At 42.1% G+C, this 18,657-nt stretch overlaps 1 long non-coding RNA gene across 1 annotated transcript; it reads right to left on the bottom strand.

The window, feature by feature from the left end:
* Positions 1-1,087: 1,087 nt before the first annotated feature.
* On the bottom strand, positions 1,088-18,657 carry LOC111824949. The gene is made up of 3 exons (XR_002828031.1): positions 18,585-18,657; positions 13,272-13,332; positions 1,088-1,130 (listed from the first exon to the last, which is right to left on the bottom strand). It is a non-coding gene; the product is annotated as an uncharacterized LOC111824949 (long non-coding RNA).

The raw sequence follows: 18,657 nt of genomic DNA, 5'->3' as shown, positions 1-18,657 counted from the left end.
CATATCTAATGTAATTTGATCTCAGGCATAATCTATTAAATTTTTAAAATTCAATAAATAATTTATGAATATCTATTCTCCTGCCTTCAAGCAGCTTTTAGTCTGATGGGGGAGACAGACGTGTAAACAAGTAATGACAAAGCTACAAGGTAATTGTCATAATGGAGGTACATACACCGTGCAGCCTTGAGCTTGAATTTTTAAGGAATGGTGCTGCTGCATCATTCTCCTGATTGGCATGGTAAGGACAATTATGCAGAAACAAATCTTTTGTGAACGGTGATTACTTCCTATGGAAAAGCTTGAAGACATGTGAGCAAGATGATACTTACATTTCCTCAATGCATAAGCTCAAAACCTCTTCTATGACTAATTTAGACCTTCCGATTTACATTTCAGAAAAATGTTAACCTTAAAAGAGATTCATTGTGTAATTGCTAAGGATGTAAGTTTAAGGCTTATATATAAATTAGTCTCTAAGCATTTCAAAGAGTTAGGTTTATATCACAGTGCACTAATGTTTTCCACCAGGAAAGCCAAGATATCCTTTCATGTTATTAAGTACATCTGAGCAAGATTAGGCTGGATGATTAAAAATTCATAAACACTTTTAATGGCATTAATGTAACTAATAATACAAGTAAGAAAATACTATTCATAATTATTCTGCCTTGGTAAATTAAGCTCTTGTAATTGTTCCTTTAACTCATATGCAAAATGTTTTAACACTGTTAAAATCATAGTTTATGTTGTTTATGTTTAAGCAAGATATTTTCCATCAAACTATACATTTTTGTATTTATAATTTTAATACTTGAAATTTATTGATTTTTCAAAAAAAATATTTATTGAGAACCTATTATATGCCACGTTCTGTCCATACAGGAGATATGATAGTTAACAGAATATATAGGGTCCTTGATCTCATGGAGGCTACATCCTGATTGGCAAAGACAGACAATAAACATAGAGATAAATTCCAAAAATATGTAGTTAAGTGGGGAAATAGCTATAATAAAAATAAAACATAAAAATACAAGATAATGAGAAACTGTTGGAGGACGGTGGTAGGTAGTAATCCCTGAAGGTCTTTTTGAAGAGCATTGAGAAAGAGCCAGCCATGTGGAAACCTAGTAGGGAATAGTAATTAGCATTTAGAATTTATTTAAATTTCCCTTATGGTTGAGGAATTAAGTTGTTCACAAAATTTTATTATCAACAATATTGCAAAAAAAAATTCAGTTATATGTATTCGTCACCCTCTTTGTGCTTACCTATAATGGGAAAGATATCTTTTTATAAATCATCATTATGTCATGTGGAATAACTATATTTGCATGGAGTCAGTTTGGATTACTTGTAGATGCTTTACTATGAAGTCCTATGCCTGTTTCTTTAGAAGACTACACATGGTTTTGCTTCTTTTCTCCCAGGATGGAGCTTGAGACAGAGGGCTGCATGGCCTTGAATTCCTAGAGTGCCAACTGATTGGAGTAGGAACTGTGGGATGTATGTGGAGGGTTTGCAGGGTGGTTTAAGGGTGAAAAAAAGAAAGAAGGAGGCAGATTGGGAGGAATGGGGCTCCCACTCATTCATTAGAAGCTGACTATTGACTGAAGGACGATGCAATATAAAAAGTTGATATTAGAGGTTGCCCTGTACTCTCACTACAGGTAGGTTCATGATCAGCTAACAGAGAATGAGAATGTTCTCTTTCTGGCAATAGACTAAACGTGTATGGCTATCCAGATACTGCAGTGTGTAGTAGAGAGTTAAAAATTAAAATGCCTTTAAATGTTCTGTCTTAGAATAAATTAACAAAATTGGGATTTCTAGGTCAATCACTGTAATTCTATTTGTGGTTTATGATATATCACCACATTGTTCCCATGTTATTTAACCCTTCTGTGTTTTAGTTTTATAATCTTTAAAGTGGGAGAAATAGATTATTTGTACCAATTTACTTAATGCTCCATGAGCACCATCTAAGGCAGTGATGGTGAACCTATGACACACACGAACTCATTTTTTTTTGGTTGATTTTTCTTTGTTAAATGACATTTAAATATATAACATAAATATCAAAAATATACATCTTTGTTTTACTATGGTTGCAAATATCAAAAATTTTCTATATGTGACACAGCACCAGAGTTAAGTTAGGGTTTTTCAAAATGCTGACACGCCGAGCTCAAAAGGTTCGCCATCACTGATCTAAGGCATATTTTGCCAGACTGTTTGATATTTAAAATGCAATTTAAATTTTTGCCTATAAGCATTGAATGGGAGACTGATTATTTAACTGGCCATCTGTTAAGTCTGGATAAAAGCACAGGCTAAATACTCTAATGGATGATCCAATCTAAAACCCACAATAGAGCATGCAGCTTCCTTCCTTGGGGTGGCCTTTCCTTCCCACGAGGCTCGTCAACCAGCCTGTGGATTCTGTATCTACGATGTAGTCAGATCCTTGGCTTCTAGGTACCACTGGTGGCAACTCTCCGGACAGCTCCTCTCTACCATCACTCCCACTCATTAACCACGTTCTTTGATTATTTCTGTGATGACTACAGAAGGAAATAATGACTTAAGAGAGTATCAATTATCTATTGCTATGAATTATCCAAAATCTCAGTGGCTTACAACGGTAACCATTTACTTAACTCATGCATTTGTGGGCCAGTGATTTAATCTGAATGGTTGTCCTAGTCTCTGTTAAACTTGCTCGCATGTGGCAGTTGGTTGCCTGTTAGCTGGGGGTGATTGGGTAACTGGGCCACTTTCATTCTCTAGCAGGCTATTCTAGCTCTGCTTTCATTGTGTGAGAAATGTATAGAAAGTAAGTGGAACTTCACAAGAATTTTGATGGCTGGGATAGTTGTATCCAGACATTGAGGCCTTTGTGTGGTTGATAAACAATGTCTATTTTTTTTAAGAGGATATTTTAAGTGTAGTCAATAAAAACCAAGACCTTGGAGCTGGAGTCCCTGGGTTCAAATCACAGCTCTACCTCATTGCTATCTGAGTGTCCTGGGCCATGTTATTTAACCCTTCTGTGCTTTAGTTTTATAATCTTTAATGTGGGAGTAATAATAGACTCTACCAGGTTGGGTTGTTATGAAGACTAAATTAATGCATATATGTAACATGTTCAGAACAGTGGTTGACACACAAAATGCTAAGAAAAATGTTACCTATAAAATATTTTTCTTGTGGGTCACTTTTATTGGTTTCTTCAGGGAACTTATTGCTGGGAAAATCAATTCTGTTTCTGTTGATTTAGACACGGCCCTTCAGCTGGCTGCTTTTGACATCCCCTTAGGGCTGCAGCTTCCTGCAGGTCACCACCCTGCTGGGTGCTGCACTCACTAGGCATCCTTTAAGTGTGGGGTCTATTCAGGATGCTGGTGGCCATGTCCCCCTCACAGGGCCCACATTTGTGCCCTGCCCCAGTGCTTCTCTTGTTCTATCACCAAACAGGTCATTCTAGCCAACCTTTTCTTTAAAAAAATTTTCAGGAGAGGTTCCAAGCCACCTAAGACTGTGACTTTTTCTCTTAAATCTTTTTGCTAAGCCTGATCCTGGAGCAGGTCAAAGATATTAGGTAAAAAATAGTGGATGAGGGTGAGTGAGGAGAGAGAAGAACCTGATCAGGCCCCGGTCTCCTCTCAGGTTCCACAGCCTTTTTCAGGGCCACGCTGGGAAAAGGAAGCAAACATTTATTTTGAATAAAAGTTTGGATCTTTGGTATAACACTGGACTAGGCTTTAAAAATCCACTTCAGTTTCTACTATAAACAGGTGTCTAATATAAAAATATGCTTATTTAACAAAATATGCATCACCATATAATAGGAAAAGGACACACTCATGCTTACCAGAACTAATGCCATAGCACGAGAACAACTTTATAACTCCTCTCCAAATTCTCCCTCGCTGATCTCAACCTTTTCCATAGTAATGATGGGTGAACTGGTTTGGGACCACAACCTTTGGAAATCCTTTAGCACGTGTAGTTGTGGTGGTCACTGGAATTGCTCTAACTGAATTGCATTGTACTCTTAGTTAAAACTGAAATTACACAAAAAATTATATTGAAAATTTTTGTTTTCTATGTATGCTAGTGTTCTTTGTTTCATTGATTTGTATGCTGACTATTGTGTCAGTTATGCATAACTGCATTATTTTAATTGTTGTAACTGTATTTTTTCTAAAATCTCTAACTGTTCTGTGTATTTTTGTATATGTACTTTAACATAACTGTGTTTCACCCAGTGTCAAAGTATTATATGTTCATATCAAAAACTTTAAAAACTTACATATTAAAGAAAAAAAGAAACATATTAACTATTTGATTTAAAAAATCTTATGGCATCAGCTGGGCTGGTGTGGCTCAACAGTTGAGTATTAATCCATGAACGAGGAGTTCATGCTTCGATTTCCGGTCAGGCCACATGCCTGGGTTGTAGGCTCAATCCCCAGTGCAGGGCATGCAGGAGGTAGCTGATCAATGATTTTCTCTCACCACTGATGTTCTATATCTCTCTCCCTCATCCCTTCCTCTCTAAAGTCAATAAAAAAATATTTTTTAAAAATCTTATGGCATCTTCACTTCTGACTCCAAACAATTGGTGGGAGAAAAAAATGGCTTCTTATTAAAAGAAACAATAATCCCTGCTATACCCCACCATACATACATAGTTCAATCCTGGAGAGTTATTGTAAACTCTTAAACTAGCCTATTTTAATTGTTTAGGGGTTGGTAGAATATTAACAATTAAAATCATTACATGGCTAGCTTTTGGTTTACCAAATTTTGACATCAATTGCCCAATCTGCTAGGACACTTAAATCAATCTCACTTCTCCTTTCCTCATTCCAAGAGTTAAATTATTATTTTATTTTTTCCCCTTGTGACTTTTATAAATTTAAATAATGTATTTTAACATTTATACCTTATTCTATCAATTCATGATTTTCAAATTTGAAAAGATGAAGGTATTAGCATTTGTACTTTTGCTTTCATTTCACCTCACCCTTCAATGTCTACCTTCAGTCATGGGCAATTTTTATATTGTCAAGGTAACTGACAATATCGTTAAGAAATATTTATAATATTGTTATTATTTTGCAATCATAATAGAATCTTTAGTGCTATGTATATAGGAGGTGTTGAAACTTCAAAAACTATAGAGACCAGAGAGGCATGCATTAAAGAGACTGACACGTTCCTTTGGTAACCTGGCGATTGTATACTGAATGTTGCCTGCATTAATGTAGACCCAGTAATGCAACATATGCTAGTATTTTAAGAGAAGTCTGATAGTCTAGATTTTCATGTGAAATCTTTTGATTTAAAAAAGCTTGAAGCAGTACAGAGATTCCACAAAAGATTAGGATAGAATTATCATATGACCCAGCAATTCCTCTTTTGGGTACCTATCCAAAATTTTGAAAACATTTATTTGTAGAGATATATGTACCCCTATATTTATTGGATAAAGAGAATGTGGTACATATACACATTGGAATACTGCTCAGCCATAAGAAAATATTAAATATTTCCACTTGCAACAACATGGACAGATCTTGAGAACATTATGCTAAGTGAAATAAGTCAGGTGGAAAATGTCAAGAGCCAGATGATTACACTCATATGTGGGATATAGAACTGAAAGCTTCAATCCCGCCAAAGAGTAGTTTTTTTGCTGGGTAGTATTCAAATATAGAAGGGAAAGTTCTCTGGCTGAGTATGTGAATGGGAGAGGTGAATCTAGGCAAGGAGTGGGTCTAAATCTTTTGGCTTTTAATATAGAAGTGGTTTTCAAATATGTATCTATTTCAGTCATATCTTTACCTCTCTTTTATAAAATACTAGAGGCCCAGTACACGAACTTCATGCATGGCGCGGGGGGGGGGGGGCATGTCCCTCAGCCGGGCCTGCACCCTCTCCAATCTGGGACCCACAGGGATCGGACATCCCTCTCACAATCGGACTGCTCGTTCCTAACGGCTCGCCTGCCTGCCTGCCTGATTGCCCCCTAACCACTCCCCTGCTGGCCTAATTGATGCCTAACTGCTTTCTTGCCAGCCCGATAGCCCCCAACTGCCCTCCCCTCCCAGCCTGATCACCCCCAACTGCCCTACCCTGCAGGCCTGATTTCACCCCCAACTGCCCTACCCTGCAGGCCTGATTTCACCCCTAACTGCCCTCCCCTGCAGGCCTGGTCCCCCCCAACTTCCCTCCCTTGCTGGCCTGGTCACCCCTAACTGCCCTTCCCTGCAGGCCTGGTCACCCCCAACTGCCCTCCCTGCAGGCCTGGTTGCTCCCATCTTGTGATGGCCATCTTGTGGTGACATGAGGGTGGCCATCTTGTGGCGGCCATCTTGTGATGACATCATGTGAAGGCGTTGCGCGAGGGTGTGATGCCACTGTTTTAGTTATTTTAGAAAGAGAGGAAGGGGAAGGAAGAGGGGCAGAGAGAGAGAGAGAGAGACATCAATGTGAGAGAGAAACACTGATCAGTTGCCTCCTGCATGCACCCCAGCTGAGATTGAACCTGCAACCTGGGCATGTGCCCTGAACTGGGGAATCCAACTTGCGACCTTTTGGTGCACAGGATGATGCTCAACCAACTGAGCCACCCTGGCAGGGCTTTACCTCTCTTTAGAGGTAAAAGATCTTTCATTTTGGAACGTTCAAGGGTTCTTTGACATAAATAAGCTTATTCCTAATCTTACTATATTGTTGGTGTATTTTTAACTTTCTCCCATTTTAATCAGTCATCCTCATTTGTTGGTTTATAGGCTCCAAATTTTTGATGCTGTCATTTTCTTCTCTGTCCTCATTCCTTTTTTCATATCTCTTGTGTCATTTTAATGAAATATGGGGAAGGAATGAAGACAAAAACATATGTTCAAAGTATCATGTTTAAACAGAAGTCTCTGCTTTATTTTCAGTTCCAGTTGTGGGAGAGATTTTAAATAACACAATGACACTAAGTCTGTTAGTTTAGTACAAATATTTTTTAAATTATTATTCAAATGTTTATCTATTTTGTCATAATTTTACGAGATGAGAACCTGTGAAGCTCATTCTATGGACTCTGGTTAAGACCCAAATCTCTAGAGACAGCATCTCCCAGAGCTTTGAGCACCAAATTCCTTTGTTGTTGAGAAATTCAAACTGAGATAAAATGGAATTACAGAATTGCTGAGAATCCCAGAGTTAGGATTCATGCTGCTCTTTCCCTGACTGCTATGGTTATAGGGCTAAATATAGGGCCATGGGGAGTGATGAGGACTTGATTCTTTTAATCTTTGCTCAAGTCCTGTCTCTAAACTTTGCTCCAATACCTTGAATTTATTGGCTATAAACACAAGGACTATATAGGTTGGGCACACAAACTTTAGTAAAAAAAAAAAAAAAAAAAGAACAAAACAGGAAGCTTAAATAGGGACCGGGTGTGAGAAACTTGGGGAGAAATAATAGAAAGAGCATGTGGAACTAAGAGTGGCCTATTCTGAAGCATTGTACAATCTTACATGTTAAAATGCTTATTGAGGAACTGAAATTAGAACTCTTGGTAACCATGGGAACAGCACTGTTATGGCTCAATTGTTAGCAAAATAGTCCTGAGATTTCTGTGAAATGGAAATGATTGTTTAGATAATGATACATTTCCAGTGTCAGGACTGATAATGAAGTTCCAGCATAATTGGAACTAGTTAGGCCAAAATGTGAGGAACTTCTCAAACCCAGCTTTCCAAACTATTTCTTCTTGAAATAAATATAATTAAGCTTTATAGGAAATTCCAGCATTTGGCATTTTTCAATGTGATTTTGAAATTTTATAGCCATAATTTTCCTATATGTCCATACTTTTCCAATTTTCTTTTCTTTTCAGAATCTATATTTAGCAGTTTTTCAGTATCTTGCTCCTGGAAAAATATCATGTGAGATTTCTATTATTCTAGTCTCAAGATCCCAGAGTTAATTTTAGAAAGAGAATTTAGAAGTTAGATGCAGAGTAAGGAAGTACTTAGGCCTTTGCTATGGAGAAACTTTGTAATAAAACTAGAGGCCTGATGCATGAAGATTTGTGCAAGAATGGGATGCATGAAGATTTGTGCAAGAATGGGCCTTCCTTCCCCTGGCTGCCGGCACTGCCTTCGCTCTGGCCGGAGCTGCCTTTCTGCCTTAGTTCAGGACCGGAGCTGCTTTTCTGCCTTCCCACACTGCCCAGAGGCCCAGAGCGACTGGGGCGGTGCAGAACGCCTATGTCCCGCCCCGCCCCGCCCCCAGCCGCTCAGCACCTGAGTATGCAAATTAACCAGCCATCTTTATTGGGTTAATTTGCATACTCACTCCTGATTGGCTGGTGGGCATCGTGAAGGTATGGTCAATTTGCATCTTTCTCTTTTATTAATGTAGATAACTAACATTTATTTCAAATATAACATTGCACTAGGAGCTATGCTTTTTGCTTACAAATACAACAACATTGCCAACTTTTTATTACTCTTGATGCTTACAGAGTGTTAAACTGAGGCTTAGAAAGGTAATCCTATATAATAAAAGGGTAATATGCAAATTGACCCTAACGGCAGAACGACCACTGGACCAGTCACTATGAGGCACACTGACCACCTCTTGGTCCCTTTCCCTGTCCAGCAAGCTCTGATTGCCTGATGGCCACCCGCTGCGGGGGCGGGGCCGGTGAGTGGGCAGGAACAGCTGACCTCTTGGTCCCTTCTCCCGGCCATCAGGCACAGATCACCTAATGGCGAATGGGGAAATGGGGGTGGGTGGCAGCAGGGAGCGGGGCTGGCTGAGGGCAGCTGGGGAAGATGGCCCTGATCACAAGCCAGGCCTAGGGACTGTACCTAAGCATGAATTTCATGCACCAGGCCTCTAGTAAAATTATAAGTGACCACATAGTGACTGGACCTTACTTCTTAGTCCTGATGCCTTTTTATGTCTAAACCTGTGCTCTTTCCACTATTCCACATGGCCATTAAGATCTGTGTCTGTTACATTTTGCTAAGGATAGGGACCTGTGTGTTGTTTCTGATTCTCTGCAAAATTAGGAGTTCATATTGCTGTTCCTGATGACTGTAACCCTTCCCCTCAATCATTGTAGCCTCCCAACTGTTCATAACTCAGCCCAAACACCACATCCTTACATTTAACTTTTCTTTACTGACCCAGTTGAACCATCTTTCCTTCCTTGACATTTGCACATTTAATTTTACATTCCTTATGTTCCTTTATAACCTTCCTCTTTTATTGTGTCCATGTTTGGTTTAGCTGCTTACAGGTGTCTTATGTACAACTAGAGGCCTGGTGCACAAAATTCATGCGGGGGGGTTCCCCTCAGCCCAGCCTGTACCCTCTCCAATCCAGGACCCCTCAAGGGATGTCCGACTGCCAGTTTAGGCCCGATCCTGGGAATCAGGCCTAAACTGGCAGTTGGACATCCCTTTCACAATCCGAGACCACTGGCTCCTAACTGCTCACCTGCCTGCCCACATGATCGCCCTTAACTGCCCCCTTGGCTGGCCTGGTGACCCCCAACTCCCCCCCCGCTGTCCTAGTCGCCCCCAACTGCCCCCCACCGGCCTGGTTGCCCCTTACTGCCCCCCCGCCAACCTGGTCACCCTCACTGCCTTCTCCTGGTGGCCTGGTTGCCCCCACTGCCCCCTCCTGCCAGCCTGATCACCCCACACAGCCTACTGCTTGGTCGTTTGGTCGCCCCTCACTAACCCCCTGCCGGCCTGGTTGCCCCACGCAGCCTGTTCGGTTGTCCATTTGGTTGCGATGGTTGCTTAAGTTTTTATATATATACTAGAGGCCTGGTGCACAAAAATTTGTGCACTTGGGGGGGAGGGGGGGTCCCTCAGCCCGGCTTGTGCCCTCTCGCAGTCTGGGACCCCTCGGGAGATAACGACCTGCTGGCTTAGGCCTGCTCCTGGGTGGCAGAGGGCAGGCCCAATCCCTAGGTGCAGCCGCTGGTCGGGCTCAGAGCAGGGCCGATTGGGGAGTTGGGGCGCTGCCCCGTCATGCACAGAGCAGGGCGGATCGGGAGGTTGCGATGCCACCCCTAGTCATGCTCAGGGTAGGGCCGATTGGGGGGTTGGGGCATCGCCCCCTGTCACACTCAAGGCAGGGTCGATAGGGAGGTTGCAGTGCCACCACCTGTCACGCACAGAGCAGGGCCGATCAGGGGGTTGGGGAGCTCCCCCCCATCACGCAGAGAGCAGGGCCCATCAGGGGGTTGGGGAGCTCCCCCCTGTCACGCACAGAGCAGGGCCTATCAGGGGGTTGGGGCGCTGCCCCCTGTCACGCACAGAGCAGGGCCCATCAGGGGGGTTGGGGCTCCGTACCCTGTCACGCACAGAGAAGGGTCGGTCAGGGGGTTGGGGAGCTCCCCCCTGTCATGCACAGAGCAGGGCCAATCAGGGGGTTGAGGAGCTCCCCCCTGTCACGCACAGAGCAGGGCCCATCAGGGGGTTGGGAGCTCCCCCCTGTCATGCACAGAGCAGGGCCGATCAGGGGGCTGAGGAGCTCCTCCCTGTCACTCACAGAGTAGGGCCTATAGAGGAGTTGGGACACCGCCCCCTGTTACACACAGAGCAGGGCGGATCAGGGGGTTGGGGCGCCGCCCTCTATCACCAACAGAGCAGGGCCGATCAGGGGGGTGGGGCGCCACCACTATGACACTCAGGGCAGGGCCGATGGGGAGGTTATGGCTCTACCCCATCACACACAGAGCAGGGCCCGTGGTGGTGGGGGGGGGGCGGTTGGGGCGCTGCACCCTGTCACATATAGAGCCGCAGGGCGATCGGGGGTTGGGGAGCTACCCCCTATCAGGCACAGAGCAGGGCTGATCAGGGGGTTGGGGCGCCTTCCCCTGTCACGAACAGAGCAGGGCGGATAGGGAGGTTGTGGCCCGGCCCCCTGTCACACACAGAGCCGCAGGGTGATCAGGGGGTTTGGTTGCTGCCCTGTGTCACACTGATCCTGGTGCTGGGAGGCCTTGCTGCTCCGCTGATCCTGGTGCTGGGAGGCATATTACCCTTTTACTATATAGGATAGAGGCCTGGTGCACGGGTGGAGGCCAGCTGGTTTGCCCTGAAGGGTGTTCTGGATCAGGGTGGGGGTCCCCACTGGGGTGCCTGGCCAGCCTGGATGAGGGGATGATGGCTGTTTGCAGCTGGTCACACCCCCTTCAGGGTGGGGGTCCCCACTGGGGTGCCTGGCCAGTCTGGGTGAGGGGCTGAGGGCCGTTTTCAGGCTGGCGGGTGACTGAAGCTCCCAACCTGTCCTTTTTTTCTTTTTTTTTTTTAATTCTGGGCCAGCTTTAGCTCTGAGGCTTGGCTCCAGCTCTTAGGCCTCGGCTGCTGAAAGCAGGTATCTGGTTTGTTTGGGTTCTATAATTGTAACACTGTTGCGGTCCTGCTCACTCCAGCTCTGAGATCTGGCTGGCTGAAAGCAGGGATCTGCGTTTGTTCTATAATTGAAACAATGTTGCAGTCCTACTGGCTGAAGCCCAGCTGGCTGAAAGCAGGTTTCTGGGGTTTTGTTTAGCTTCTATATTTGCAACAATGTTTCAAACTGCAAGCTCAGAGGCCGGCAAGGCAGGCGGGGAATGTTGACTTCCTCCGTCACTGAAGCAAGCAAGCCTCCTGTTCGCTTCAAGCTGCCTGGCTGCCGGCCGCCATCTTGGTTGGCAGTTAATTTGCATATTGCCCTGATTAGCCAATGGGAAGGGTAGCGGAGGTACGGCTAATTACCATGTTTCTCTATTATTAGATAGGATAGATAAGTACCCACACAATGCTGCCTCATTGATCATAGGTGGCTGGGTTTTTTCAAATGACCTGATAGTGTTGTTAACTGTCTGTCCTCAGGTGACCGAGCAAAAGAGAAGATGAAAAGTTGCAGAAATGTATGTAACAATTAAGAAGTATAATGTTTTAGTACTTTTGCTCTTCTGAGAGAAGTTTCTGTAGATATGTAGTTTCTGTAGAATGAATAAAAGTTTGCCTACAAAGAAAACTTTATAAAAAAACTGAAGAGAATTCCTCTTAGTCCTCAAGAAAACATGAAACCTAGGCCTTCATACAATTTCATTAGGCTGACTATTTTATAATGAAAATGAGCTTATTTTCAGTGGCTACAAAAATCTCAGAAAAATGCAACTCTATCCCTGTATATGGTCTATGACATCACTGACAACCATCACCACTGTAAAACCCAAACACTTAATTTCTCCAAAGGAATTTCTAAATTTGTTTATTGCCAGATATGTTGTTTCCTTTTGTGGAAGTGGTCTAACTTATGGTAAATAGTATATTTAAAAATGTATTTGAGATAAGGCAGTCATATACAGCCTAGATGTATTTTCTTTTAATCAATAATTGATTATTGAAAATCTTTGCTAAAAATTATAGTAATGAAAGATGGCTGGAAAGAATAACTATGATAGTTCTCAAATATAGCTTTAATTTAAATATTCTTTATCTGAAAACAAACAAAACAAAACAAAAAGCCCCACAAACAAGAAACAAGCACTCAAAACAGAGCTAACACAAAACTCTCAACCAATATTCATGCTTTAATATTTGTAAGAATGATATTGTTAGTTCATTTAGAGTGCACATCATTTATAGCAAGTGTTACTCTTGACACCAAGTGTTATTCTGGCAGGAGTCTCCTCTATGATTTACATGGTTGGTGCCATTCAATAATTAATTAGGTTGCCTAATTTAACGGCGGAGTATGCTGGTTTGTTAGATTTTAATTGAAGTAAACCAGTGCTTCAGGGAGTTTTTAAAACCCTTTCACTGAAGAGTCTTATCTATTTCTTGCTGTTTACACAGGGTTCATACCCTGCTGTTTGGAATTCTACACTGAAATGTGCTTTTGGTAAAGTGAATGTTTGCAAGAGCCCTTGGTGATTTTTTGAGTGAGGTTGCTGCCTCCAATAGACATAGTTTATGCTTTAAAAAGTTTAATTCAAGGTTAGTTGAAAAGTTTAAGGAATTAGCCAGTAATGTAGAAGGTAAGTATTTTGAAGGTTAATAAATTATAAGATGTGCAGAATATAAATTATACTTAAATATTGGGTATTCTTATTATCAGGGCCCCAAATTTACTGACAGTATAAATTGAAATTGAATATAATTTCCTTATTTCCATAGTTGTATAGACAGAATATTGCATCCTTGCCCCTGCAAACGCCCAGATGTAACCTATGCATATGTTACCTTACATGGCCAGTGGGTCCAGTTAAATCACACGAATCCTCAAAAGTGGAGAACTTTTCTCCTGGGTGTGAGAAAGAGATGGGACCATGGATACATGGTCAGAGAGGTGCTGCATTGCTGGCTCTGAGGAAGGGAAAGGGACCAGGAGCTCAGGAACACAAGCTGTTTCTAGAAGCTGGAAAATGAAAGGAAAGGGATTCTCTTTTAGAGCCTCCGAAAGGAAGTAGCCTTTGCCACCGTGATTATAGCCCCGTAAACCCGTGTTGGATTTCTGAGCCACAGAACTTTAAGATAACAAATTTGTGCTGTTTGTGGTAATTGGTTGTGGTAGCAACAGAAAACTAGTATGATAGGTGAGATAAACTTTCTCATGAGCCCCCATCCTCTGTCTAGCAGGGAAAACAGTGGAAACTTATCAAGTAAAAGTACTTCAACCTCTTCTGATTTAAACAGTTATGTATTGAGGTCGCTCAATCTCTTTTGGGTTAATGTTTGCTCTCCCAGATTTCCTCTCCCTTTCTCTGTTCTTTCCCAGGTGGCCCATTGGCCTATGAGGTAGAGGAGCTCACATATCTTCTCGGGAATGGGGGAGAGGTGGCTAGTCTGTGAGAAGCTTCTGGGCATGAATCTGTTTCCACTCATCTTTGCTTGTTGGCCTCTGCTGAAGGTCCTGGTATTAGAGCTGGTCCCCCGACCTTTGGGCATGTCCTATAGAATGGTGCTTTGGGGAAAAGAAATATTAATGATTCAAAGAGTATCCTTTCCAGAGAGGAAATTGATTCTCTTCCCTTGCTGCCTTCTCTAGACCCTGCCATTTCCTCTGGTCATTGAGGTCCCATCCTTAGGCAGCTCTGACTCTTTTGACTAAATGGTCTTCTTAATACTTCTGTGGGGACCATGTGAGAACTTCTGTGTCCTCTGAAGGCTGTGCCTAATCTGTGGGAGGCTATAAACCTTATTTCAGGCTCCATTAACCAATGTTGTGCTATCAATCATGTGCCATTTTTGTCCAAATGACTCAGGGATTCTCCTAGAGTAGCGGTTCTCAACCTGTGGGTCGCGACCCCTTTGGGGGTCAAACGACCCTTTTACAGGGGTCGCTTAAGACCATCGGAAAACACATATATAATTACATATTGTTTTTGTGATTAATCACTATGCTTTAATTATGTTCAATTCGTAACAATGAAAATACATCCTGCATATCAGATATTTACATTATGATTCATAACAGTAGCAAAATTACAGTTATGAAGTAGCAACAAAAATAATTTTATGGTTAGGGGGTCACCACAACATGAGGAACTGTATTAAAGGGTCGCGGCATTAGGAAGGTTGAGAACCACTGCTCTAGAGGCTTTGAGCCTTCAACTACCCACAGAATTGGGTGACCACTTCTGAAGCTTTTAGGACTCTTGTGCCTATCTAGATGTATCTAAAGCATTCACCCAGGCTCTGTGTCAGTGTTTGGCTAAGGTTCGGATATCTGATCTCCTCACCAGCTTCTCTTTATTCTTCTAAACTCTCCTGGCATTAGAAAAAGAGGAAAAGGTCTGGATTTTTATTTCTTCTCCAACTCTGGAAGGGACTTTCCTTATACCTTATTTTCCTTCTTTCAGAGCTCCAACCTCACTTTTTAATAGTAATTAAATCTAATCATGGGGGAGGGTGTCCCCTTCACACTACACAACAAACTCAATGACCGAATTTAACATGCTTGTCCCCCGATAGGATGTAGCTGAAGAACAATGAGACATTAGAAATCATAAAGACTGAAAATACATTGGTTTGGTGTAGAGCTTGGCACATTATGGACCATAAGCTGGATGAATGTTTTTGTAAATTAAATTATATAGGAGTAGAGCCGTATGCTTTCAGTTACTCATTGTCTCTGACTGCTTTGGGGCTACAATTGCAGAACTGAGGAGTACAATAGACATTGTATGGCTTGCAAATACCCAAATATTTACTATCTGGCCCTTTAAGAAAGTATTTGCTGACCCTAATTTAATGTATTAGTAATCTATTGCTATGTAATAATCATAACATCTGATAGTTTAAAACAACAAACATTTACTAGTTCATAGTTTCTGTGGGTCAGAGCTCTGGGCTGCCTTAGTTGAGTGATTATGGCTCAGGGTCTCTCATGAGGCTGCAGTCAAGTTGTTGGCCAGCACTGCAGTCATCGCAAGGCTGGATGGGCTGGAGCATCCACTTCCAAGCGCACACAGGTGGCTGGCGGCAGACCTCAGTTCCTCACTGGCTGTCCGCTCAGAGGCCTCAATGCTTTGCCACACGGGCTTCTCCCTGGGGCTGCTCCACTTGGTAACTGGCTTCCCTTAGATCAGGGGTGGGGAACATCTGGCCCCACAGGCGGTCTACGGCCTGTGAAATCATTTGGTCTGACCCTGTCAAGGCATTAGGGGTGAGTTAATGAAATGTTTGACCATATAGAGCAGGCTAATTTTTAAGTTGATACTTTTGTATGGCCTGTGAATGTTGTTATAAATATCCAAATGGCCCTTGGCAAAAAAAGGTTCCCCACCCCTACCTTAAAGCAGAGAGAGAGAGAGAGAGAGAGAGAGAGAGAGAGAGAGAGAGAGATTACAAGATGGAATCAGCAGTCATTTATAACCAGATCTTGGAAGTAATATACTATCACTTATTCTACGGTGTTCAATTTGGCAGAAGCAAGCTCTAAGCCCAGTCTACCCTCCAGAAGAGGAGATCAAATGAGAGTGGAGACTGGGAGGCAGAGTCACTAAGGCTGCCTTGGAAGGTGGCTATGACATGTAGTAACTCCCCACATTTTTACTCTTTTATACCATCGTGTTATAATGGATTTCTATCACAGTCTCTGGAATCTGGGACTGTGAGAACCAAGAAGAACCAAGTAGTCTAATTTCAAAATAGCCATAAAAGTTGCTAGTCCAGTTGCTGCCTGTGGGCCAAATCCAGGCTAAAACTCAAAATGGTGGAAATACTTGGGAGCCTAAAAGGAAGCATATGGCAAGAATTCAGAGACTGGAGATTGGTGGTTACAGCAAGGCTGATTTTTGGTAAGGTGAGCAGTTAAGAGAACACTTCACCAACATTGAGCACTTTTTACTTGTTGATTCATGGAGTATTTACTAAGCTTCAGGTGCCATGGCAAGCTTTGTGGACAAGCAGCAAACTTGGAAGCAAAGATGGCCGCAGGCAGGAAACATCTTCCAGCAGGTGCTTCCTTTGTATGTTGACAGAGACAACAAGTGACTTCCCAGGATTTGACCTTTTCAGGGTTTGCGGGAAGATAATAGGTAGAATAGAGCTTGTGTTCAGGGATGTGGAGGCAAGTCCTAGAAACTTTTTAATGCATTTCTAGTCCTTCCTAGTTTAACTGAAAACTTTGAAAATACTTGTTGCCCCAAAATTTGTGAGTCCGGACACAGGCATGGAGTGGCAGAGTCTATACAAACTTTAGACTGCTGGAAGCATCCACACACTGCCTTGTTTTCTTTTACCTTCGTTATTTAGCCATTCTTCACAGTCATATCCTTCACTAGGCTCAAACTCTGTATACCATACCAGTGCATATTTAACAAGCAGATCTGGAATTCTGCTTTAGAAACCTCTATCAAAAACTAAACCATTTTTCTTCCTACTGAGATGGATGAAGAGAGGAGAGATTAGGGGAGAAAGGAAAGTTTCCTTGGCTGATCCAAGGGAAGTCAGGTTGATTTACAAAGTCAGGATAAAATATAAAGACCCAATGTCTGTGCTAGCTGGGTGGAATAAGTAACCATGGTGGCCCTGCCTCCAAGACACCGTAAAAGCTTTTGACCTACAAATGCAGTTAATTTCCTCTATCTGTGTGATTAAAAGTCAATTTTAGGATCCCATTAGACTCACATATTCCATAGCCTGTACTTGTACTAATGGTTTATTAGTGTGGAATATTTTTATGGGTCTCTGGAGAGACTGACACTAGGAACTCTGTGAATGTTCATTTCAGCCATCTGTATTTCAAAAGGGAGGGACTTGGAGGAAAAGACAGCCACAAAAATTTATTGTTTGGATCTGAATCTGTGAGACAAATTAAAATAAAATTTTAAAATGAAATAATGGCAAAGCAAAATATGAAGACATAATAGGTAGCCACAGCCATCTTGGTGACTATGAGCCCTTTTTCTTGGAGACTATGGTATCTGATGCCAGATACACAGTGTTTTGAACTTACTCAGCAGTTAGAGGTAAGAGATTGTGAAACTCTAAATGAGCCAGGAGAAAAAAAAAAGGCAAAGGGCTGAGTTTGAGTGAGTGAAGGAAGATAAATTAGATGAGATTGCATGTTGATGACACCAGGGTTGCTCAACTGCAATATCTGACAAACAGCAAGAGAAAAAGGAAACATTTTGGCAGAGTCAGCCACCCTCAGCATCTCTCTTCAAAACCCTACTAAGAAATCCCCACTGCTGGATGAGTTATTTCCTCTTTCTGCAGTCTGAGTACAATGGGAAAATAACAGACCCCAGAGCTGAAATATTGAAGTTAGGAAACAGTGGCATGAGTGAAAACATAACGATGAATCAGACCAAAAGGCCCAGGGGTATGGATCTTCCACCTAGAGGGCTTGAGTTTAGTGAAGTCGATTTTGGTATAGCTGATAGCTGAACTGTCTTTGTAGGTTGTTAGGTATGGTCTCTTGTTCATAACTGTCCTCATTATGGTTTTGTTCATTCATTCTCCTTGCCTGGATGGCAATGGAGCTGCGCCTCCCCTCAGCCCCTCTTGGGCCCTGCCTTGGAAACTCTTATGCTTTCTTCAAAGCCAACTTAAATTCATCTTTTCTCCAAGAAAAGTCAGCTCTCCTAGTCCAGAAGTAACCTCTTTCTCTTTTCTCCTCTTAATATCTGTAGCTCTTTATTAAATTGGTCAATGTCGTTTATACACATGTTATTTATACATTTTCTGTTGTCTCTATTGAGTTGATTCCTCTGGAGGGCAAAGGGCCTGTCATGAACATCTTTATATTTCCTATAACAATTTCTCAGTGATGTGAGGGATATAAAAAGCCGATATAATGAGTCAATGTTTATTGATAAAGTATAAACTAACTCTTAATAATATTAACAGAGATTAGCAAGATCCTAGTCAAAAGTACCTTAAGTTTCTTGCAGATAAAAGGAATTAACCTCTATCTTGTTGTGCCTTAAATGTAGAATTCTGATGAAATACACAAGGCTATTTTTTTTCTTTTGAAAAATCCTGGGAAGCTAGTTTATTTTAGAATTTTTTTATTAAATAGGAAAAAAAGGAATTAACTCCACCTACCTTTGAGTTTCTTGGAGATACAAGGCCATATGGTTGGCTGTTGGCTTCCGAATAGAGCTGTGTATGGTTCTAG

The sequence above is a fragment of the Myotis lucifugus genome, unplaced genomic scaffold (assembly GCF_000147115.1).
Source record: "Myotis lucifugus unplaced genomic scaffold, Myoluc2.0 scaffold_9, whole genome shotgun sequence".
In the NCBI taxonomy this organism is placed as follows: domain Eukaryota; kingdom Metazoa; phylum Chordata; class Mammalia; order Chiroptera; family Vespertilionidae; genus Myotis; species Myotis lucifugus.
The sequence above is the reverse complement of the archived record's forward strand: the minus strand, read 5'-3'. Positions and strand labels throughout refer to the sequence as shown.